The 24,413-nt window shown below is 51.2% G+C and overlaps 1 protein-coding gene across 6 annotated transcripts in view; it reads right to left on the bottom strand.

The window, feature by feature from the left end:
• GDPD5 (glycerophosphodiester phosphodiesterase domain containing 5) overlaps window positions 1-24,413 on the bottom strand; it is an 84,061-nt gene that overhangs the window by 53,830 nt on the left and 5,818 nt on the right. Inside the window, exon 1 of one of the 6 annotated variants that reach the window (XM_063093536.1) lies at window positions 13,933-14,000. The exons of the other annotated variants lie outside the window; for them this stretch is intronic. The gene's annotated coding sequence lies outside the window, so the exon portion shown is untranslated. Of the gene's footprint in view, window positions 1-13,932; window positions 14,001-24,413 lie in introns of those variants that run through there. 6 annotated transcript variants of the gene reach the window in all.

Here is a 24,413-nt window from a genome sequence, read left to right as displayed (position 1 = left end):
CATGAAGCTCTGTGGGTTGTGCTGCTGCTGAGGGGGACACAGACACTCCTGGGCGAGAGGCTGATGGCAAAAATGCTTAAGGGGGAAGACAGATGAACTTGTCAAATCCTTTCAGATAGCAACTGCAATAGCTTCTTGCATAACAAAATATCAGTTTCCCAGTAATGTGAAGTATCCTTTTTTTTTTCTTTTGGCATTTCTTCCTGTTCCAATTTGTGGTTCTAAAAGTACTCATGAATTAGTGTGGTATTCACAAGAAGTGCACACGGCGGCCGAGGAACATCTTACAATATTTAACAATTCGTATTACTCAATTATTGCAATATGAAGTGTGATATTAATTCTTTAAATTGGCAACTAGATGACCTGGAACACTAGAACTATAGTTTCATTTTTATAAAAATCTTCAAAAATTTGAATACCTTATCTCTATTTAAATAATTTTATTTTAAAATCTTATACTCGTTAATGATGTGGTTTTAATTTTAAAAGATAATTTTATGAATACAATTTCATTTTATTTTTAACTCCTTAGGTCATTGCCGTCAGTAGAACACAAATGAAATGAAAATCTTGATTATAACAACATAATTGGTGGTCTTGCTAAAGTGAAGACAATAAAATGTATTTTATAGAATAAATAATGATGAATTGTAAGTCTTATTAACTATCTGAACATGCCCAGCCCATCAACAAAACATCCAGAGATATGCAATAATTAAATTCAGACATCCTTGATATTTTGCATTTTCAGTCATATAGAACTGTAACTTTACACATATATTTCAATTTGCATTATGAAGGTATATTTGTCAAGGCGGAAAAGTCAAACCTATTTAATAGTTTCCTGGCTTGCTTTATAACCTTCAAATATCTGACAAAGAAACATGGGTCTCTGTAGGGAAAGTGAAGGAAAATGGTCAGGGCCCCTCAGGTATTCAGAATCTTGCTGAGTATTTGATGTAAATATGCACGTGTACCCAGGTGTTCCTTGGTTATTGTCTAATGTAATTGCGCATGTTTGCCCAGGTGTCCTGGGTTATGGACTTAAGTATAAAAGACGAGCAGCTCTAATCCGTGGCGCCCCCCGCCCCAGGGGAGACCACTACTACTGCTGGGGGCTGTTGCTGCCAATGCCCCCAAAAGGTCACCACCACCGCTTCTGTCTGCCAACAGCTCCTGGGATCTTTCCCAATTACCTAAAGCGTGGACCTGTGTGTGAGGGGTCTGTGACCCAGTCTGTACAATGGGTTTGAAGGGTCTGAGCCCTAGCCCTGACAATAGAAATGGAAACTTAGTATAGCTAAAATAATGAAACGTTTGGCTTTAGTTATGAATTGCCTAGCCTACACAACTGGCTACAATGACAGGAGTCCGACAATAGCCCCAGCCAATTAGCGTAGGCTATTGCCCTAACCCTACAGGTCTCTATTTGTATTTTTGCTCTGGACTGTGCAAGTCTAGGAACAGACCTGCCCATTCCCTACCCACCACCTTTTATGCTTGTGGGGCCCAGGCCATCTGTGCTGGCTGCTCACCTCTGTGACCATCAGCTGGTCTGACAGCCAGCCCTGCCTTCCCCAGGGTCTGCCTGTTAGGAAGTGCTCTACACCTGAAAGCCCTCATGCTTATGCCCTTTGTGTGGGGCCTTAGACCCAGGGCAACAATCACTCATTCTCTCAAGGGCAGTGACTTCACTGGCAACTCCTACCAACCCGGTGCGCCTTAAAGTCCCTTCAACTCCAGTACCATCCTGCAGAGGAACAAGGATGCTGTAACTCCCAGGCCCCAGGGTAGCAAGAGTCCATCATCCCAGGCTCTTGTTACTGCCATCCTGCTGGGAAGGTATACGATGGGGCTGGGAGGGGCCAGCAGCCTCTAGTGCGCCAGGCTGGTAGCCCCCCGGCCATGGGTGGGGAATTGTCCTGGTGACCTGTGGCGCCACAACTGGTTTTCTCCTCCTCTGCACCCCTACACAGCCTCCTTCCCCATGTCCTTTTTCTTGCCCCCTTACCCTACACCTACTGGTCACAGTAACCCTCTTTGGGCTTGTAAAGCTAGGAAATTCATAACTAAAGCCAGAGCGTTTCATTATTTTAGTTATACTGAGTTTCCATTTGTACTGTTCAGGCTAGGGGTTAGGGCCCACAGATTCTTCAAAACCCATCATACAGACTGGGTCACCAGACACCTCACATGCCAGGCTGGGTCATAGACCCGTCACACACAGGTCCACACTAGGTAATTGGGAAAGATCCCGGAAGCCACTGGCAGACGACACAAGCTCAGTTCTCAGCAGTTGCAGCAGCAGTGGCCTTGGAAGCATCCCAGGGCACTGGCAGCAACAGCCTCCAGTAGCAGCAGTAGCTTCCCCAGGGCGGAGGGTACTGTGGATCAGAGCTACTTGTCCTTTATACTTAAGTCCATAACCCAGGACACCTGGGCACACATACGCAATTACATTAGACAATAACCAAGGAACACCTGGGCACACGTGCATATTTACGTCAAATGCTCGGCAAGATTCTGAACATCTGAGGGGCCCTGATCATTTTTCCTATATTTCCCCAACATTCCTGCTTGGCCTGGCGCAGTGCTGAGAGCCCATCTATTGCTGGCCACACCTCTGTACAAGGCCAAGGTCTCCACATGCGTTATCTTGCTTACTCATAGCATCTGTAATATGATGTGTATATTACAGTTCCTGGCTGGTTCTAACCTTCCCCTGCCTTTCTGTCTTAGAGCTGGCCATAAAGAAATTCTCTAACCTACCTTGTGTGATTGTAGGTCATAAGACCCCCATTTCAGGAGGGGTCCTGCCTCATGCCCAGGAGGAAGAATGCTGCACACACAGGCCAGGAAGAATTTGAATAGGCCTTGCTGGGTTTCCCCACCCAGTCTGTTAGTGTTAGATACCTTTTTGTCCAATCACATTTCTACACGGTTGTCCATACTTCAATCATGCCTACGTAATAAAGCTTCCATAAAAAGTAAAAAGGGCTGAGTTTGGAGAGCTTCCAGATAGCTGAACACGTAGAGGTTCTTGGAGGGTGGTGTGTCCAGGGAGGGCATGGAAGCGCCACTCCCCTTCCCCCATACCTCACCCCATGCCTCTCTTCATCTGTGTCCTTTGTAATAAATGGATAAACATGTTTCCCTGAGTTCTGTGAGCCACTCTAACAAATTAATCGATCCCAAGAAGGGGATTTGGGGAACTCTGATTTATAACCAATTGGTCAGAAAGAAGCACAGGTAAAACAACCTGGGGCTTGTGATTGGCATTGGAAGTGAGGGAGGGGCAGTCTTGGGGACTGATCCTCAACCTGTGGGATCTGACACTATTTCTAGATACATGGAGTGAGAACTGAACTGGAGGGCACCCAGCTGGTGTCCACTGCAAAATTGCCTAGTGTGGGGAGAAATCCCCGTACATATGGTCACAGAAGTCTTCTGTGTTGATTGTTGCTGAGTAAGCATATAGGAAAAGCACCTTGGTTTGTTTATTCATATATATACTCAGTCTCCCATTGCAGTCGATATTCTATAGATGGTAAACAGATGCTAAAGGGGGTTTTAGGTCTCTTAGATTCATACTCTGACTCCCAAGCCAGTCTAGACAAAGTTACTAAGACACATTTCCTGAGCTCTCCTGTGTGCCCGGGGGACAGACGGCTCAAGAGCCCTCAGGCTAATGGTGTAGACGGCTGCATTGAGAGCACCTTTGTAAACAAAGGAGGCAGGAGCTGGCAGGATGGAAGAAGGGCCTTGCTGGGGGATCAAAGCTGTCTCTCGGCCTCATCCCCAGCCTAGCACAGGGCTGGACCCACCACAGGCAGCAGTGAACACCCAGGAGTGAGCAAACTTGTTTCCCAGGCACCACTGCCCCAGACTGCCCGCTAGCTCCCTGCCTGCTTCCTGGGCAGGGAGGGGTTCTAGATTTTCTAGACCACTTCCTCCTCTGAGGCCACCAACCTACATCCACCCTCATCCAAGGGGTCTGTGGGTTCCTCGGGCCTTGGGATAGGGCACAAGGACATTAAACCTGGTGAAAGCAGAACTGTACCCATCTGAGCACAGAAGCCCTTATACAGTAGGTGCTCATTAAAGGGTGCTAGATGAGCTAATGTGCAAACAGCAGTGACTGACCACTCTGGTGCCTGGCTCAGTTCGTCGTGACCACTAAGGGCTTAGTTCAAGTTCTGAATCGGAGAGGGGCTAGGGGCAAGAGTAGAGCTGACAAATGGCAAGGCACTCACTCAATCAGCCAGGGGGTGGGAGCAGGTCCTGGCCCTCTCACCTCCACCATTTTGCTGTGGGATCACAAGTAAATCACTTCACCTCTCTGGGCATCAGCTGTGTCAAACAGGGATTAGCACCATATTGAATGCGCTTGATTTAAGGTGAGCGCATACAAATCTTTGGTTACAAACATGGGGCACTGAGGCTCAGAGAAGGGAGGTGACTTGGCCAAGGTCACACTGCAAGTGACAGAACCTGGACTAGAACCCAAGCCTGTCCTGCTCTGCAGGGGGCTAAACTCCCAGAGGCCTGAGTAGGGAGGCCAGACCATGGCTAACATCTCTTGTGATGTCACAGGAGACAAGAGAGGGGTTAGGGTGGGTGCCATCAGGCCAATCCAGGCTGACATCACCCATTAAAGTCACACAGTGAGAGTCCTAGGATTTAGTCAGAACAAGCTGGAAGAACAGCTTCTGTTTCTTTCCTGGAACATGCTGACCAACACAAGTTCCCCAAGTGATCCCTGAGCACCTTCTATGGAAAAAGCCTGGGAAAAGACGCTGGGAAGAAAAGCCAAATTCAGTTCAGGTGGGGATAGGTCACAAGGGCCTCAAATTCCATGTGGTGGTCAGCTCCTCTATGGCTCAACCTATCCTCTGCCTTGGAGCCCTAGCCCACCTCCTCCTTTTCACTGATAGCCACTGGCTGGGAAGGGAGAACGACAGCAGGGCACCAGGGCAGCCTCTAGGACTGGAAAGGACCTTGGCCAGGTTGGAGAGACTGATGGGAGCCAGGCCATCTGAGAAAAGAAAGTGGGCTGAGGCCAGTCAGCCTGGTGGGGAGCTCTGTGGGATTCTGCCTCTGGAAGTGAGAGGAAAGACCTGGGGCTGAGGCAGCAGTGGGGACACAGGGCTACTCTCAGAAGACACTGCCCCTTGCTGACCACACAATCCTGGGGAACCCCCTCTGTACACCCTCTTCCTGATAGCTGACACTTACTGGTGCCACGTTCTGGGCACTCGGAACATGCTTACATGCTTTGCCTCATATAATCTGCACACTGATCCTCTGGAGCAGATGCTGTTATGTTCTACCCACATCCTCTGGGGGACCCTTTTACCATTTGGGGGCATACAGGTTGTGTGAACCCTCCCAATAGCCAGTGCCTGTGTTGGAGTAGACTGTTCTCAGGCTACTAGAATCCCTTGTCCGCAGGCACAGCCATCCCCCAAGGCAGCCTTTTACCAATGACTGGGTGGTATAAATTCTCTAGCATCCTTGCTCCTGGAGGGCCAACGCTGGGGTTTGACCTATCCCAGAACTCATCTGTGGGACTGAGCCAAAGTTCACTCCATGAGACTTGGCTTGAAATCACCTTTTGCTTTTTCTCCTCTTTCTGCTTCCACTTTCCCTTAGCAGTTTTTTTTTTTTTCCTGAAAAATCTCCTAATAAATCACTCTCACATGAAGCCTTGTGCAGGGTCTGCTTCTAGGTCACCCAACCTCAGACACCTATGAGGTAGATGCCATTAATTTTCTCACTTCAGAGAGGCAGAAATTGAAGCTCAGAGATGTAAAGGGTTTAATGGTAAAGATCCCCCATCTGGCAAGCAGCAGAACATGAACTTGAACTGAGGACTGCCAATGCAAAGCCTGAGCACTACCCCTCTCCTCGCGCCCCACCCCTTTGCCCACCACCAGCATCATCTGAGCCTGTTTACATCCCAAAATGCCACTGTCCCCTCCTGGTCATCTAGGCTATCTCTCTCGCTTTCTCTTTTTTTTTTTTTCCTGGAAGGAAAGGAGGAGAATCTGTGGATGATCCAAGGGGGATGACTAAGTTCTCGGATTTCTCTCGTTGGCTCAGACCCTGTTTTGGTCAATCCTTGTGAATCAGGGTGGGTCTGACATTCTGGGAATGCAGGGAGACTTCAAACCAACTTCATGAAAACAAGTTGTAAAAACACTGGCCGCCACTCAAGGCAGCTGGCTGATGGGCTTGGCTTCACAGAGCAGGGTTGAACAAGTTCACCAGAACAGAACACACAGCAGGAGAGACTTGGGCTAGACCCAAAGGAAGACCTTCCCCGTAATTAGGAGCTGGGCCCAAGGATGGGGTTGGGCGTGGCCTCTTTGGAAGCAGGCAAATCAACGTCCTGACTTTCCCAGGCCTTTCTTGTTTGAAGCGTCTGTGAAGCAACCACAGTGAGCACTAAAGACACAAAACTACCACAGGCCAACCCCACCTAGCCCTGAGCTTCAACTCCTGACCCGGAACCTGGTTTATGAGGATGCTCTGAGATGTGGATCCTCCCCATGCCCAGGTGCGGTTGCTGCCACTCTGCAGCCCTGAAGCCTGGCAGAGCTCAGGGCAGGTCTGAGGGCTGCCCACATAGGACCTCCTCTGCCCTCCATAGCCATCCCTCCTGAAAGAGCCACCCCCTCCAGATGCCCTCCCTGGCGCTGCTGCAGAGGACTACAGCAGGTGGTTATAGGTGACCATCTCCCCCTCCCTCCTCCTCCATCTCTCTCCTCTGGCTGTCTCCTTCCAGTCAGCAATAAACAGGCTCCAGTCTCACCTCGTTCATCTCTCTCCACCCCTTTCCAGCTAGTGTCCCTCTCTTTCCATCCTTCTCATCCAAACCTCTGAAAGAGCTGTCTACACTCACGTCTCCACTGCCCCCCTCCCGCCCACTGCTAAGCCCACCACCCTCTGTTCCCACCAAGTTCAATGACGGCCTCCATGTGGGTAAATCCACTGCACGCTTCTCAGTTCTCAGCTGACACCGTGGACTCGCCCTCCTTCTGGAAATGTTTTCCTTCCCTGACTTCCAGGACACCCATTGACCTGGGTTTTCCTCCCCACTCCTGCTCCCCCAGCCCCCTAGCGGGGTCCTCTCTGCTCAGGCTTGAATGCTGAGGCTCTCAATCCTAAGTCCTTCCTCGGCCCCGCCTTGCCCTTTACAGTCTCCTTAGGCAATATCACCCACTCCCAAGGCTTCCGCCACCCTTATCTCTGCCTAGTCCAAGCTCAAGACCCCAGTAACCTGTGACCCTCTGGTCATCTTCCCTGGACATCCCACAAGAACCTCACGCCCACAGAGGCCAAATGGGAACCCATCACCTTCCCCTAAGTCTGCTCCTCCCTCTTTCATCTAGAGGCATCCCTGTTCTCCCAGTCTTCCAGGCATAGAAGATGAGAATAAACCTCCCACCTCCCTCTTTTTCAACCCCCCAAATCCCACTTGAGGCCAAGCCCTGCTGCATTTCCCACCTTCTTCCTTCATCTTGCACCAAATAGCCCTGAGTCTCAGCTCAAACTCCTCCCACAGGAATCCTTCCCTGACTCTCCTGGCAGACTCGACATGCTTCTGCCTTTTTCCGTGAGCCCTGTACAGCCCCTCAGTCCAGCAGCCATGCTAATATCCGGCTGCACATCTGACCACCCAGGCTGACTCCAGAAGGCAGGGGCAGCGTCTGATCTGACCCTGGGCCCCCAGCATCCAGCCCAAACTCAACGTGAGGGGTCCCCAGGAGAGGCTTCCCAAAACTGGGATCCTGTATTTCTGCTGAATTTGCCTCATTGGTGAGGTCTGGGTCTTCTCTCAGCCCACAGGTGACCCCCACTCTCCCAGAGCCAGGGCTGTCTCCTCATTCTGCCCCTCTTTGCACTTAGCCCCTTTTATAGACACTGCAGCCTGCCTGCCATTTACAAGGAGGTATCACGTGGGGCCTGGAGAGAGCCAAGGGGCCCACCTCACATGTGCAGACACACACACAGAGGCAGACATACAAAAATATAGAGAGCACACTTTCACAGACAGACACAGGTGACATAAGTGGACACACTGGCAGAAGTACACGGGCTCATGGCGGTATATACAGATGTGCCAAAACAGGTCCCTGGGTACATAAGCATCCTGGAAACAGCATGGACTTGGGCCACTGCCTCACTTGGAGTCATGGGCTCCAGGAGTGAAGGTTGGCTGGGCCAGAGCTCAGGACTGGCTCTCACACCTGCAGTGCAGGGACTCAGGGAGAGGTGGCAGCTGTCCTTGGACAGCCTGCCTGTTCCATTTGGCCCTTGAGGTTGTAATCAGAGTGGGGAGAGGTGTTGGAAGAGGAGAGAATGAGGGGCGTAGGGTCTGTTCTCCATAGATGGGGCTGGGGACAGAGGATGAGGCCACTAGGTATCCTCTGGCCTTGCCAGCTGCCCCAGGGTTGGTGCTAGGCTCCTTCAGAATGCAATTACCTTCCCCTACAGGACAGCCAATCTGAGCAGAGAAAAATCACAAAGTTTCCAATATATTGGAAAGGGAGGGAGAGCAAGCCCAGGTGGCTATGCATATCATATTCAAAATGGATGCAAATGACCTAGAGCAAACACCTGGGGGTGAGCCCCCTCAGTCCTGACCTCTCCCTACACCCAAGTCCCATACCTCCCCATGTCCTGCTGATTCCACCTCAGAAATGGTTTCCCCATTATGGCACACCAGCCCCTCCTATCTCTGCCTGAGAAACAGCCAAGGACTCCCTGGAACCTACAGGATAAAGGACAAACCCCATATGCAAAAGCTTCTCTCAACCTCGTCTCAACTCACCTTTCCAGCTTCCCCTCCTCACCTCAGGGGAGCCCCGCCACTTGGAGCTAAGTCCCTGCTTCAGGGACTCCACTCTCCAGCTCCACACTTTGCAGAGCTAACTCCTGCACAGAATGCCTTTCCACTTGGCTCTGCAACTCCCATAGATCCCTTAGGACCCAAATGGGAAGTGCTGCTGTTCAGTAGATTGGCTTCCATAGTGACAGGCAGGTCCTGAAGTCAGCACATCAAGAGTAAATTGCATATGGTCAAAATCACCTTTGGCTATATATAGCCACCACTTGTACACAACACCAACGCATTGTTCTAGACATTTCTTGTGTTTTGATTCATCTAACCCTCACGACTGTGGCAGACTATATTTCCAGAGACTTCTGCAGCAATCTCTCTCATCCCATGTGCTCTTCTTACAATGCAGCACTGACACCCTTCCCATGGAGAGGTGGGGTCTATGTTACCCCTACTTGAATTTGGGAGGGCTTGGGATTAATGGCTGAAGTGACGCTACAGGACTTCAGTCATCCAATGTGACACAGCTTCTGCCTCATTCCCTGGGCCACTCCTGCTGGAGCCCAAGCCTCCATGGAGACACTCCAGCTGCCCGGAGGCTGCCTTGCTGTGGGAAAGCTCAAACAAGGCCACAGAGAGTAAGGAAGCCTGGCATGAACAGCAAGAGAAGCCCGGCCACCTAGCTGCCTCAGCCCCTCTCTGTTCCGGCCACCATCTTGCCACATGAGCTCTGAGCCAGCACTGCTCAACTGAGCCTATCTTAAATTCCTGACGTATAGAAACTGAGACAATAAAATAATTGTTCTTATATAACAATAGTAACTGGAACAACTATAAAATAGGAACTACCATTCTCCCCACTTTAGAGAAGAAGGATCTGAGGCACAGAGATGTTAAGCAACTTGCCCAAGGTCACGGAGGTAGTAAGTGGCAGGGCCAGGGTTTGAATCCAGGCAGTTTAGCTCCAGAATCCACACTCTACGCTGCTTTTCCATACTAAATACCTCCAAGGTCTGACTGGTCTCTAGCCCACAGCAGGCCTCAGAGAGTGGTTGCTGAATAAATGACTGAAGGAAGGAATAAGTAAATGAATTACTGAATGAGAGTGAGCAAAAGCAGAGATTAAACTCTCAGATGCAAGACAAGGACCTGAGACATCATGCAAATGAATCTGACACGGGCCCCTCCTCGCTGCAGCAGCTCCACTGTCCACAGCCCTGGGAGAAGGCAGATGATCAGAGGAGAGTGGTGATGCCGCTGGCCTCTGCCCCCACAGGGATTCACCTGAGAGGTTCATCCTGGATGCTGCAGGATTACATAACAGGTCTCTAGGGAGCCAATCATCCTAAGGACAAGGTCTATGGGTCCAGGGGGATGCATAGGGGGGACAAGTCCCTGCCCCTCTCTGGACCCAGATGCTGTCTAGCTCAGTTGGCTTCATGGATGTGGGCCCTATAACCCATGGACAAAAGGGATCTGTCCCTAGAAGGAAAGTGGTGAATCCTACCTATGGCTTGCTGTGAGCTTGCTGTGTACCAGCCATTTCTACATGAGCAATTTCTACTCCCTGCAGCAATCCCACTATGCAGAGTAGCAAGTGAAGAGGGATTGAGACCTAAAGTAAAGCTGGAAGCCCCCAGGCCCATCCAACTTCAAAACTGCCACTCTTGTCACAACAGCCAAGAGGCAGAAGCAACCCAAGTGTCCACGGATGGGGGAATGGACAGACAAAATATCCATGCAATGGAATATTAGCCTTAAAAAGGAAAGAAATTCGGGCCGACCCCGTGGCGCACTTGGGAGAGTGCGGCGCTGGGAGCGCAGCAGTGCTCCCGCCCGCGGGTTCGGATCCTATATAAGGATGGCCGGTGCGCTGCTCACTGGCTGAGCGCAGTGCGGCCGGTCACAAAAAAGACAAAAAAAAAAAAAAAAAAAAAAAACATTAAAAAAAAAAAAGGAAAGAAATTCTGTCACTTGCTACAACATGGATGAAGCTGGACGACATTACGCTAAGTGAAAAAAGCCAGTCACAAAAAGACAAATACTGCAGAATTCTGCTTACATGAGGTATCTAATTCATGGAAACAGAAATTAGAAGGGTGGTTACTAGAGGCTGGGGGAGGGGGAACGGGAGTTCTAGAGTTTCAGTTTTGCAAGGAGAAAAAGCTCTGGAGATGTGTTGCACAATGATGTGAGTATAGAATACAGTTAACACTACCAAACTGTACAATTAAAATGGTTAAGATGGTAAATTTTATGTTACAGGATTTCTACTATAGTTTAAAAACATACTCCCACTTTTGGGGTAGAGAGGGAGACTAGGAAGGGCATTAGGCAGGGGAGTCCAGTAAAACTTCACAGAAGAGGGGCATTTGGGTTGGGTGGGATTTGGACAAGCACAGATGGGCCTGGGGCACTACAGACAAAGGCTTGAACCTTTGGTCACTGCCTTCCTCCCAGAATCCAGCTGACTCCACCCTCCAGCCCACCCCAGGCTCTCCCAATCTCCACCCAAAAGCATGCCCCAGAGAGGAGCAGGCATTGGCCTGGAAGCAGGGATTTCTTGAGCACCGACTATGTGTCCCAGGCCCACTTATTGTATGACCTTGGGCCAGTCCCTGTCCTTTGGGAGCCTTAGTCTTCCCGTTTGCATACTCAGAGCGTGACCTAGGATTCCTGGTGTCCTTCCAACTCTCACACTGACAATAATCTCTGAGGGGGAGGGGGAAGTGGGAGGCACCAGGGACCTGCAGAGAAGAGGGACCAGGACACTCCCTGGTCAAAAGGCCAGGAATCTGGAGCCTCTGTTCACATTGCAAAAGGAGAATCTGAGACCCAAGTGGGTTTGGTTTAATTCAAACCCAACAAAAACGTGCCTGTACCTACCACGTCTGTGACAGAGCCATGATTCCTCCCCAAGCCCAGCACGGCTTCTCCTACTCCATGCTGCCAAAAGTGGAAAGACTAACATAAGGTAAAGCATGATTCATTACAGTCAGAGAGACAAAACCTTCCGTGCCCAGGGCTCTCTCCAAGAATTCTGACTCTCACCTCTTCCCCTTGACTCTCAGGATCCTCAGTTTTTCCCCCAGAAGGAATGATGAGGTGGGACTGTCCTTGACTCCAATCCCAGCTCTACCAAGTACTAACTGGGCCTCAGTGTCCCCACTCCCACCATGGGATAAGGATACCTCCCCATCCTGGTAGGGGTGAGATGAGGCAAAGGCACAAAATGCAGAGCCCAGGGGCTGGCACACAGTAGGCGCTGAATACTCAGTTGCCATCATTGGTTCTCTTCTTCCACACAAAGCCATTTTCAATGATCTGTTTGTTCCTCGCAGAGCCCAGTTTGTTTGCTCAAACTCTTCCCAGAAGAGATTTTCCCCCAGGAACATGGGGTGATGCTCCCAGCCAGCCCCAGGGAAGAGAAGGGAGGAGGGATGAGCCTTGATGGAAAAAGGAAAAATCCTCATCACGTGGAAATGAGAGAAGTCCTGGGAAACCTGGTGGCTGCCCCAGCACCCTTCAGCCGCCTCCCCACTCCATCTACGAGGACCCAGGGTGGCCCAGATCCCACTTAATAAGCTCCTTGGGGCCCGGCTGGGAGGCCTGATATGATCAGACTGCTACTTAGATCACACAAAGCCTTCTATTCTTAGCTGAGCGGGGGTCTGGTTCCTTCTCAGCTGCCCATTAGCACTAACCAGCCCCAGGCGCACCATTCACAGTGGTGGGGGCCTGGGGTCAGTCCCCATGACAGTCAGCCTTGTGACCTGACTGGAGTCTGAGGCCTACAGGAGGGGGCTGCAGTGTGATCCCCTGTCACTGGGTGTTCAGGAAGTCTTCAGAAGGGCTGCCAGGGACGGACAGAGGTTTGGATCAGACCCCAAGGTCACTTCTAAGTCTTGATTTCTTAGGGTCTTCTAAGATTCCATGATCCACTGCCTCCAAGATTTGGGACTAGAAAGAGTCCCTGGTTCCAGAGGACCAAGGTTCCAAGATGCTGACAAAGACCTGTTGCTGGGCTCCAGTGTGTGCACCCAAACTCTCACCACCCTCCTTTCCCAACCAGCCCTTAAGTGGCAGAAGACGGCCAGCTCTACCCTGACCTTGGGAGCCCAGGAAGGGGAGTGGCACTTACAGCCCCGTGGATTCAGCACAGAGGTCAGCCACACTCCCTCTACCCCATCCCTGGGCCAGACACTTCTGGCAGGGTGTCCACAATCAGTGTCTGCTCCGTGCCAGCAGGGCCAGCTACCCCTGTCAGATAGGCTGAGAGGCCGGCGACCTGCCCAAGGTCACGGGCTGGAAAGTGGAGGAGCCGGGGTAAGAGGCCCAGGTTTGGCTGGCTTCAGGGATCATTTCTTCTCTCACGCTGCTTTGCTTTAGGCCACAGCTTCCTGGGACCACCTCTTCTAAACATCTTTTAAATGGAAAAACTGAGGCCCAGAGAGAGGAAGATCAGGTGCTCAAGGTCACACAGAGAATTGGTGGCAGAGCCAGGCAGAATTGTCCCTAGGCTGGGGAGCACTGACTGCCCCCATCCCCAGGCCAGGTTTCACGATTGATCCTTCTGTGGATTCTTCCTTTTCACGTGCCTGGAACCAGGGTTCCTAAGGTAGGGCTGTTTCTTGCTCCCTTGATCCCCTGACACAGTGACTGCCCCATAAGGTCATTTGAGGGACAAGCTGAGAATCAGGATGGGACAGTGGGTCACAGCCTCATGCCCAAGGCTGGCCAGCTGAGCACACACGGTCTGGCAAAGGCTGACCCTGACATGTGCCTGGGACACTCACAGCGCACTTGTCAGGAATACTCAGAGGATAATTAACCAGCTGTCCCATTAAGGAAAGCAAATGAGGATCCACTCAGCTGGTAGTCACAGAACCTGCTGGGCACCAGGACGGGGAACCCAGCCTCAACTCTTGGCCTGTACCCCGGGCCATCCTCCCCTATGCACCCCTACCTATCAGTTGCTTTTTTTACCCAATAGGGTTTTACAGATTATTTCTCACCTCACAACAACCCTGAGATTTAGGTACCTGTTCCCTTCATTTTAGGGACAAGGAGGACTAGAGACTCACCCAGGTCAACTGGTTTGTGTGGCCGAGTCAGGACTCACAACCAGGGCTGCCTGGATCCATGGCCTTTTCTGGTCCCAGAGGGGAGGTCAACAGACACCCAGGTGATTTAGAAGCTCTTCTGCTGGAGTCATAAGGTATGAGAACTATGTAAGGTGTCTAAGCTGTGATGACCACTTTGAGAAGCTTAACAGAAATTTCTTCTTTCCTACTTAGAGAGACCACAGATCAAGTATCTAAAAACATCCCATTTCTTTGCTCTGGCTTGGAATGGGATCCTCCCTGTGAATCAGTGGCCCACCATGCACGCGGCACCCTACTGGGTGTGCCACCCACTGGCTTGTTTGATTTGACTTCACACCAGCCTCGTGAGGTTGGCCTTATCAGGCTTATCTTACAGATGAGGCCAGCTGAGGCACAGAGAGGTCGAGTAACAAATCCAAGGTTGCACAGGCACAGAGGTAGGATAGGAACCTAGTTGTGTTCCTGCTTGGCCTTTTTAAGACGGGGGAAGAGCTGGAGGCGTGGTAAGCTGATGTTTATGTCCATTGGGTTCTTTTTTAATAGCCTGCTTAAGTTCATGTCCATTTTTGCTATATTCGCTCCCTGACTGCCACCCCAACAGACCCCACCCCCACCCCCTGCAAATCCAAGTTGAGGCAGCAGCTGTGATGCCTCTGGGTGCCAGTCTCACCAGCTGTCTGCCCCGAGCCTGGCCTGGTGGGGCCAGGACACCATCTGGGAGCTGCTCAGGAATAAGGGCATTGAGAGGGACCCTCAGAGCTTTGGGGGAAGGGATGCTGGGTACAGCCTAGCCCTGTCTCCCCTGTACTCCATCCTGGGCAGAATGGCTTTGATTAAGCACTTTGCGTAACAGATTGCAGGCTCCCCAGACCTTGCTGAAATAAAACAGCAACCACACCAGAGAGCTCAGTCACCTGGACTGACACCTCCTGGCACCAAACAGGGAAGTAGAGGGGATGGAGAGGTGACAGTCTTGTTCTGCCCCTCAGGCCCTATGCCCAACTGCCTACCCCCACCCCCCACCAGCTACCCAGGGACACAGAGTCCCTTGTATGTGGGCAGGCTCTTTTGGACCCAGCCTATGAGCAGGGCAGACAAGTTGCAGGGTAGGGGAGTTCCTGACATGAGCTCCCCACACTTCTCCGGAGGTTAGGATCCCAACACTCTGTAGGCCTCAGCTGGGGAGGGGCAGTATCTGGTCTCCAGGCCCAGCAGACAGAAGGGATAACACCATTTTTCTTCCTGTTCAAACACACATGGATACAGGGCTGCAGACACAAAGTCCTGGCCTGCATGTGCCACTTGTACACAATTCACAGGCTCCTACTGCTGTGGCTTAGATAAAATGTACCCAGAACAAGAAGCCTGCACAGAGAATAGTGAGCTGTGGCCAGGGAGCACTTCTAGAAAAGGAGGTGAGTAAGCCAGAGGCTCAGGGGATTAATAGAAATTGGACAAATAAATATTATTAAGGACAAGAACTGTTTACATGTGTGTTTGAGGTAAGTCAGTTTACAATACATGTTCACAAAATCCAGTGTGGGAGTTATTATTATTCCCATTTTACAGACAAGGAAACTGAGGCTCAGAGGCTAACTTGCCCATTTTCACATAGATGGAAGCAGAACTTCCTGCCCTGTACCAAGCTGCTGCATTCCCACACCCTCAACCCCAGCTGGCTCAACCCTTTTCCCCCCACCCCCAGTCATAGTCTGTGCCTTAGAAGAGCCATCAGTGAGGGTACCAGGGCATTTTGTTCTGGGCTCAGCAGGCCACCTGAAGGAAGGAAGAACGAGGAGCGAATTCCACTGGAGGCAAACAGGCTACTCCTCACCCAGGGAGCCCCCGAACCGAGCCTGGGGGAGAAGCGATCCGGTCTGCCCCTGCAGATATGCCCAGAACTCCTGAGAGCCCTTGGGAAATGGAAGGGATGTGCCAGATGACCTTGTCTGACCACGAGTGTGAGGATCTGAAGCCCAGAGAGGAAGAGTCCAGTCAGTCCTCAAACACCTACTGGGCACCAGCTAGTGCTGGGGACACTGGGATGTGACAGGATGACCCACTCGGCTGGAGTTCAGACCCGCATGATCTATCCCAGCAGCTTCTCCACCCCCACCTCCAATGACTCCCCCTTTACCACCCTCCACTTCTGTCATCCTGGGCGCCTTACAATGTCCCAAAGATGCAACCCTATGTGTTGCCAACTCTATACCTTTGCTTCAGCCATTGCTCTTCCAAGAATGACCTTCCTGGCTGGCCAGAGCCTGTATGCTCCCCCACCCTTCATGTCTTCTTTTCAGAGCCTCACGCGAGTCCCCCCACCCCCACAAGTTCAGGCTAATGGATCTCAGGAGGACGCACGCTCCCTCCCTCCTCTAAGCCTCCCCACACTCTTGACCTCCTGTACAACATCTGAGAACTCTGCCTAGGGTAATCATTCCTGGAATTGTCTCACTAGTGCCCCTCAGGACCTGGGACTAAGTAGGGGCTCAGTATAGCTCCACTGAATTAAGTGCATGTGTCACCCACCCACCCACCCACCACAATGCCCCAGAACAATTAAAAAATCACTTCTTCCTTTTAAGGCTTGTATTTGTCTTTCTTAAAAAACCCTTAGTGGGCATGCGGAAATGAAATGGAAGGTTCTTAGTCAGACTTATCTTGGCATTTCCAAGTACTGGCTCTGTGCCTGGCACACAGAAGATGCCTGAGATATGTTTGTTTGGCGGGTGAAATCTCTACCTTCCACTTGCCCCTACTGCATGAAGTCCCACCATTATTACCAAGTCTTTCCTGGGGCTAAATCGCGTTCCCTGTGATGCTCTCTCAAAATGCAAGTGGTTCTGAGTCAAGAAACTAGATCTAGCTGGAGGCTTCCAGGTACAAAGCAGCAAAGTGAGGGTTTGTCCATCAGCTCTTCCCAAAGTGTTTGCTCTAGGCTCTTAGTCCTGGTCCCTGCTCTGTGACAAAGGACTTGCATGTTCTAACAAGCTTGGCAAAGGCTGGCTGCACACTGTCCCACCTGTTGGGGCTCTCTAATTCAAATCAACACATTAAAGGCCTGTTCTAAGTTATGTGATGGAGCATTTCCTGAATTTGTACACTCACGCATCCTGGAGCCTATTACCATCCCATGGAACTAAGGCCCCTCAGACCTCAGTTTGGGAAATGGGAAATAGATGGTGGACCTGGGTCCACTACAGGACAATGTATGTGCACTGAAGGGTGTTTGTGGCTGGCACCCAGCCGAGGCCATACTTCCTTGAACTGACCATTTTATAGAAGCAGAATGTCCAACCTCAGCCATCACCAACAATCCTTTGTGACAGAAGCAGAAAGTGAATGTGGCATCATACAGCTTAGAAACTGAGCACAGAGGAGGGAAAAATTAGCAGGCCAGGCTGGAGCCCTGAGTGAGTTCCAATTGCAACTTTGTGCTCACTGCTGGCCATTGGGCAGGGGACCCCATCCTGCTGAGCTGTGACTTCATCATCTGCATAGTGGGGGTACTGCTATTCTCAGGGCTGTTGTAAAGATTCAGCTTGGTAAAGCAGGCAGAGGCTGATTATAAACTGTAAAGTCCTGTATAAGAATTTGTTGTGTGCATCATTATTTCCCTGTGTACACGGCCAGGAGGGTATGGTCATATCTTAACTGATCACAAGCCACTGCAGAGGTCCTCTATCAGGAAGGATGGATAGATGGACGGATGAATTAATGAACAGGCAGGGCCCAGGCTCTCCAATGGCTGGTTGAATAGGTATGAATGAATACATGAACCAATTCTAATAAGGTCAACTGTCCCATTTCTCAGTCCCCAACTCGCATAAGCAACAAATTAGAAACGACAGAGACACATACACACACAAGCAGAAGGGAAGAAAGAGGTGCCCAGCTGCTTGAGGCAGCAGAATGGACAGGGTGGGAAGAGCCAGAAACCAGAGCTGAATTCCTGCAGCAGCCTAGGGTCATCCCATGGGGGGGCCAAGCGTTTTCGGCACTCCCAGAAAAGCAGGAAGGGTTCATAAGGTCCATCCCTGCAAGGTTAATCCAATCCCCACATGACGGCATTGTGCAGGGAAAGGAAGTGTTCAATCCTTTGCACAAACGTTTCCAACCAAAACTGCTGTTTTGAAGAGACAGGGAGTGGACGGCAGCCTTCAGGGCAAGACATAAGCCTTAGCTGCCTGGAAAAATGCTTGTTACATTTCATACCAATTCATCAACACATTCCTGCACAGGACAAACATTTTTAAAGTGCCTACTGTGTGCCAGGTAAGTGCTGTTAGGCACTGGGCACACAGGCCATGTCAGACAGCATCGGCCACAGAAGATTCTGGAAAATTGAGGTGTCAGATGACTTGAGGACAGAGAGGGAGATGTACAAAAACATCCACAGACAGGAAGCCTGGGGGACCATGTTAAATCACTACATAACTTCAGACAAGTCACCTTTTTCTAAGTCGCCATCTTCCTATCTATAAAGTGAAGCTGATAATAAAACTCATGAGAACTACTCCATGGCACCAGGTGCTGAACCAGCAGTTACAGATGTTCTCTCACCTAATGAGCACAGCCAGCAAGACAGGTGTTGCTAGCTGTTTGTTGTGGGGTGAAGTGTCCCTTTCACAGATGAGCAAATTGAGGCTCGGCTGGTCACTAACTTGCCTGAGGTCAGAGAGCTGATGGGAGTCGGGATATGAACCCAGGTGTGTCTGATTCCAGAGTTCACCCTCTCCTGCCCTCCCCAACAAGTCTCTTGCTTCCTTCTCACAGACTGCTGTGAGGAGTTGGTGACATCATAGATATCAAAGCACTTTGTAAAGTTAAACTATTATGTGTCCAAAGGCAACAAGAAATGTGTTTATTCCTCCATGAAACCAAACACTGGAGTTCACAGGGGCACACTGAACTGGCCGTAGCCCAGAACGCCTGGGTTCCTCATCCCTTGACCTCCTACATTCCTTGGCCAACTTCTTCCCAGGAAGGGGACCTGGCAGTCCCAGCAGCCTCAGCTGATCCCTCATAGCTGACACAGCAAGGTTCTCCCCAGCACCCAAGGCCACTCCCAGACCAGAAGACCACCTGGCTCCCACCCACCTGACTCTCCTGTGCTCTACCCCTGCTGAGGTGGCCTGGCCCAGGTGCCAAGGCAGCCACCCCAGGGTCCCTCTCCACTCCCCACCGGCAGGCTGTGGGCCCTCAGGCCCATCATCTCACCTCCCTGTGCCTCAGGTTGGGTGAATTTAGCTGGGTCGGTAGGAAGAGGAACCCCAAGCTCTCAAAATTCCTGGTCTGAGGAGGAAGGTGCTACCCTACCCACCAGGAATCCCCCATCTAACCTTGAACTCATGGCCTGCCCTTGGGAGCCCTGGTCTGGGAGGTGGACTCAGCTCTTACCACCAGCAGCCACCAGCAAGACCGTAGTCTGCTATCTTTCCAGGTTGGCTGGTATCCAGGCAGGGGAGATAGGAAAAAAGTTTTCAGGCAGAACTGCATATGTCTACACTGGAGATACCTGGGCCTCAGAGAACAGAACATCCTCATAGGTCCACTGTGGCCCAGAGAGGTTGCTAACTGGTTTCAGGCCACACAGCAAGACTGGGGATGCCAGGACCCAGGCCTTCTAGGCCCAGCCCAGGGCTCTCTCCATTGCCCCAGAGTAATTCCTTCTGGAGCACAGATCAAGCACAGAGAGAAAACCAGTGTGAATAGTTAGAATGATGTACCCACCCCCCAACTCTGCCCTGGTCAGGAGACTCTGGCCATTGACAGCTGGGCCCCCAAGCCCCAGGGTGAAAACCAACACCTGGCTGCTCCATTCCCTGCTTCACGTACTGCAGGTACTGATGGGGCATAGGAAGGTACTTCAAAAAGTTCATGGAAAGGTTCCTATTATCTTTTCATTCTATTTTTCCATGAACTTCTTGAAGTACCCTCATATTTGGATGAAGGATGGGCTCAGTTTGCCTCTGCAGAGTCCCCAACAAAAAGAAGAGGGTTCCAGTTACAGCGTGATGGGCTTCAGTTAGACACAAGAACGGACTTCCTAAAGAGGCATTGAGAATGGACAGCATGCAGAGAAGGGGAGCGAGATGAGAATTGTTGTAGCATCTCCTCTACAATACAAGAGGCTGTCTCTTTCATTATGTCAGTGCACCTCCAAAACAGCCTGGAAGGTAAGTGTTGCTGCCCTCATGTTACAGGTGGGCAACTACGGCTCAGAGAGGCTATATGACTTGCCCAATGTCTTCTGGGTTCTGCTCAAAAGAGGCAGAGCTGGGATTCAAAGCCGGGACTCTGATCCTGAAGCCTACACACACCCTTCTCAGGAAGCCTCTGAGGATTAAGGCGCTGCCACACCTGCCCCCTCAGATGCCCAGGTGTGAGCTGATAGTGACGTTTGGAGCCTGCCTTTCAGGAGCAGAGGGAATGCTCCTCGTGGCCAGCTGTAAAGGGCTCTGTGTTTTAGGCCTGCCTGCTGTGCCCCTGTGAACACCATCCTGTGGGGGCCTCCCAGGTGCTCTCCGTGCAAAGTGCCCCAACCAGATCTTCTGTCCTTTCCCCTGACCTTGCCTCCTCCAGGGTACAGGCTCAGTCCTTGGCACCAGGATGTCCCCTGTTCCCTGCTTGGCAGGAATCCCATGCCCTCCCCACACGCCACACCCCAACTTCCCCTCTCAGGGCCCTACAGCATTCTGCCCCAGACCTGCCCAGCCCCACACTCCCCTTATGTGGCCTTCTTAGGCTCCCAGGGGGCCTCCTGAGCTCAGAGAAGTATGGCCCATTCTGGGGACCCAGGGCTGCCCCCAGAGCCACTGCAACAGCTGCTCAGTTCTAAGGAGAATGTGTAAAGTGGCTAGACCAGTGCCAGCTCTGGGCTGAGCAAGCCGCAGCTGGGCTGGGGCCATTGGTCTGTGCACCTGAGCTCACCTGACACCAGCCTTCAGGGACATTTGCCCCACTCTAGAGATAAGGCTGTCCCTGCAAGGCTACCCTAAAAGCCACCTGCAGCCTGATTTGGGGGAGAAGGTAGAGATGGGGAGAGGGGTACCCCCAGAACTCCTCTCCCTGAGAGGTCTGTGGCAGTTGGAGTGCTTTGATTCATCTGGGGGTGGGGGCTGGGATCCCCTTTTTAAGGGTATGCTCGATCTTTAAACATGTGATCTTTAAACTGCATCCTAAGGAAGTGCTTCCAGTGAACTCCATGGCTTTTGACTGACAGGGTGAGGAATGCCTTCAGCTTGCCTCACTGGGACCACTCTTCACCCTGCTGGGGTCCTGGGGCTGACCCTGTGGATTGCACTGGGCTCTGCACCACTGGTTTCCAGGGAGCTTCATCCAATCGGAAGCACGATGGATGCTGGAGGGAGGATGAACGGTAGTTGAGGCTTGCTCCCGTGTTAGGTAGGTCTCCTAGGTTGACTGGGTCCCTCCACTAAAAGCCATAGCCCCCCTTAGGGACTGGCTGGTTAGCTCAGTTGTTTAGAGCACACCCTTGTAAGACCAAGGCCAAGGGTTCGGATCCCTGTACTGGTGAGCCTGCTCCCCCCCCCCCCCCCCGGCAAAAAACCATAGCCCCTGTCCTTATAGCTGATCACTTCCTCTCCTTGCTCCTTCAGCCCTAGGCAGTAACTGCTTCCAGCTGCTGGGAGCCACACTGTCCTCTGTTGGCTCACTACACCCTTATTGCCCAAGTCAGTCACCCTGGGCTGACAGAGCCTCTGTGGTTCAGCCAGAGCAGAGGAGACCAAGCACTGCCACTAACAACCCCTTCTGCAGTCTTCCCCAGAACAGTCCTCAGAGCCTCCTCCATGGAACCTATTATTAAAGAAGAGCAGTTGGAAGAGATGCACATGCTGAAGAGTGTAGGCCTCCTCTGTCTCAGCCTGGGCCTGGCCAAGGACGTGGAGTGGGCTGGGGGACAGGGAGCAGGAACCGGCCGGTGAAGGCAGGGGCAGGAGGCAGAGCTCAGCTCTCAATGAGAGCACTCACCGACAGTTTTTGAGTTAGAGCTCTACATACTAAAAACTTCATTTGCTTCTCTGACAACCCAAGGAAGTACATCCTACTTATGCATTTTAAAAGAGAGAAACTCGGTGCTCAAAGAGATAAAATGACTCACCCAAGGCCATGTTGCCAGTAAGTGACAAAGCCAGGTCTCAAACACAAGTTTTTCTGCCTCCAAAACCCATCCTCGTAACTACCTTGAATTACTGAGCTGGCTCACAACAGACATGGCTGACTTAAGTGGGGTCAGCTATTGGTGAGGACTTGCACAGAGGTCTCCAATGTCCCCTGGACACCCGCCCCTAGATGAAAAAAAAACCCTCTGACCTTCTTCAGTTCTCCCAGGTGGGACAGGGGCCCCAAGCGGGCGGAGCAGTTGGGTGTCTGGGTTGGAAAAACAAGCAGATTGAAACAAGGCTTCATTGTTAAGGAGAATCTGACACTTTGACCATTAAAGCAAAACCAAGCAAAACAAAATGCTTACTGACTTATCTTATCCTTTAGAGAGAAGAGGGGCAGTGGAAAGGGCACCAAGACTGGGTGTTAATCCCTCTCCCCACCAGTCCCCATCTCAGAGACCGAGCCTCAGGTGGTTGGGGTGGGGAGTCCAGGGTCTGAGTCCGGCCAGGATCTGCCACTGTTTTTGTGACCTTTTACTACACACTGATGATATATCAGGCACTGCACTGGTACTTTCCACACATGGTCTCTACTGCCCTTCAGAAAGAGATTATTGTTATTCTTATTTTTCAGATGGGAAAACTGAGGCTCAGAGATGACACCCAGGGAACAGAAGAGTGTTGGAACCCAGGTTCACTGGATTGCAAAGTCGTCTCTTCCCCTCATTTCTCCAGGTCGGGAAGTCCCAGGGAGGGCAATACCAGAGGAAGGAACAGCCTACAAAGGAATGACCTCCTTGTGCTGGGGATGTGCAAGTGCCATGGGATGCCAGAGAGGGCATGCTGCCGAGGGCAGCCAGGTGGTTCTCAAAGTTGGCTGTACATTGAAATCCTCTGGGGAGCTTTAGCAACTTTTGACGCTTGTGATTGCCCCAGAGACTGTGGGGCCCAGGCAGAAATTATAAGTTTCCCAGAGGATTCTAATGTGTGGCAAAGTTTGAAAGCCATGAGCCTGTATGCTCACTGCAGCTCCTTCCATCTCAGAAACTCCCACCCCACACCTCTTTAGGAAAGAATTTATTACCCTGACTGCAATTTTACAAGATGGGCAGAAGCCAGACCAAATGTAAGAGTGTCCTCAAGTCCCAAGAGCCAGCCATACGTGGAGGCAGCATGAAGGAACCCTGGCTTCTGAGTGTCTCTAGAGTGAGCTCCTTTAAGATACTTGGGGGGTCTAGTCTCCCTCATCAGGGGGAGAGAACTTTCTCTTTGAGCCTCCTGGGTGGGAGAGTGAGACAAATTCTTCATGGCATTTTTTTTAAGAGTCCACTCGTTCAAAAGCTAAACAGCTGCAGGATTAATGCTGGAAGACCCCCTCTGCTTGCTGGCATGCCTTGGGAGGAAGAAGATAAAAGAACTCAAAGCAGGTCTGTTTATTCTTTTCTGTAGGATATTTGGTCCCAAGCCTGGGAAGGGCTGGGCCTCTCAGACCAGTGGCCCATACTTCCACCTCACCTGCATTTTTGTCTTCTTCATGCCCTCAAAACAGAATGTCACAGAAGGGGAGATAGCATGGGATGGTGGGAAAAGAGAGGCCTGTGGAGTCAAGCAGTCCTAGGGTCTGCCCAAGTTCTCCCCCTTGCCAGCCACCCTTGAAGAGGAGCTACTCTTCTCTGGGCTCATTCGTAATGCTGATCTCACAGCGGTGCAAACTCAGCTCTGGGGGCACCACCTCCAGGAAGCTTTCCCTGACTCCCTCACCACCCAGCATAGGCAACCCCAGCCCCTGGCCTTCCCTGTCACATTCTGTGTTGTCATTGCTTCCGTGTCCTCCCCTCCCTACCAGACTGTTCATTCATTCATTCATTCCACAGAGCAGCTGCCGTTTGCCTGGGATTCATTCCAAATGCCCTTCCCAAGCACCTGTTCTCTCTCAGATCCTCTGGTAGGTGCTGGAGATACATATAATAACAGCTAACACTCATTGAGTGCTTATTAAGTGCTGGGTATTTTTCCAAGTGCTTTACATGTATAATTCATTTAATCCTCACAACAACCCTATGAAGTAGATGCTATAATTATCCCCATTTTACAGTTGGGGAAACTGAGGCCAAGAGATGTTAAATCACTTGCCAAAGTCACTTGAGCTCCACTTTATACCACCTGCCACAGATATCAATGGGCCAGCCCCTGACTCAAGAGCCTGGCCCCTGACGCAGGAGCCCACTTTGCACAATTTGGAAGTTTTGCCTCTTTGTTTACTTTTAATGTCTGTTTCTTCCACAGACCAGAATCTCCAATCATGTTACATTTTGGTTGGATGTAGGGGCC

The sequence above is a fragment of the Cynocephalus volans genome, chromosome 4 (genome assembly GCF_027409185.1).
Source record: "Cynocephalus volans isolate mCynVol1 chromosome 4, mCynVol1.pri, whole genome shotgun sequence".
In the NCBI taxonomy this organism is placed as follows: Eukaryota; Metazoa; Chordata; class Mammalia; order Dermoptera; family Cynocephalidae; genus Cynocephalus; species Cynocephalus volans.
Note: the sequence above shows the minus strand (reverse complement) of the source record. Positions and strands in the feature narration are given on the sequence as shown.